Genomic DNA, 282 nt, shown 5'->3' with positions numbered 1-282 from the left:
CTTGGCTTCCCTAGTGCTTTTTCCAGGTCTCACTGAAGACAAAAATTGTTCATCCTGAGCTTTTAAAATCTTCTTACTAAAGCCTTGAAAGAATCATTATTTGGGACATTATTTTGACAACAGCAATGTCTGACCAGTTGGCTCTTGATAAACAGTAGCTTTGGTATTGTTTCTCTTTCCTAATCGATTGTAGCCAAGTATTGAACATATAGCAGCAGATTACTAAGATAAACACCTCACCAGGTTGTACCTTTACCAGGTGATATCCTTGGCTCTCTTAAC

This window comes from Cavia porcellus, unplaced genomic scaffold (assembly GCF_034190915.1).
Source record: "Cavia porcellus strain 051 isolate PalLab524CR breed Dunkin Hartley unplaced genomic scaffold, mCavPor4.1 scaffold_6, whole genome shotgun sequence".
Lineage (NCBI taxonomy): Eukaryota > Metazoa > Chordata > Mammalia > Rodentia > Caviidae > Cavia > Cavia porcellus.
Note: the sequence above shows the minus strand (reverse complement) of the source record.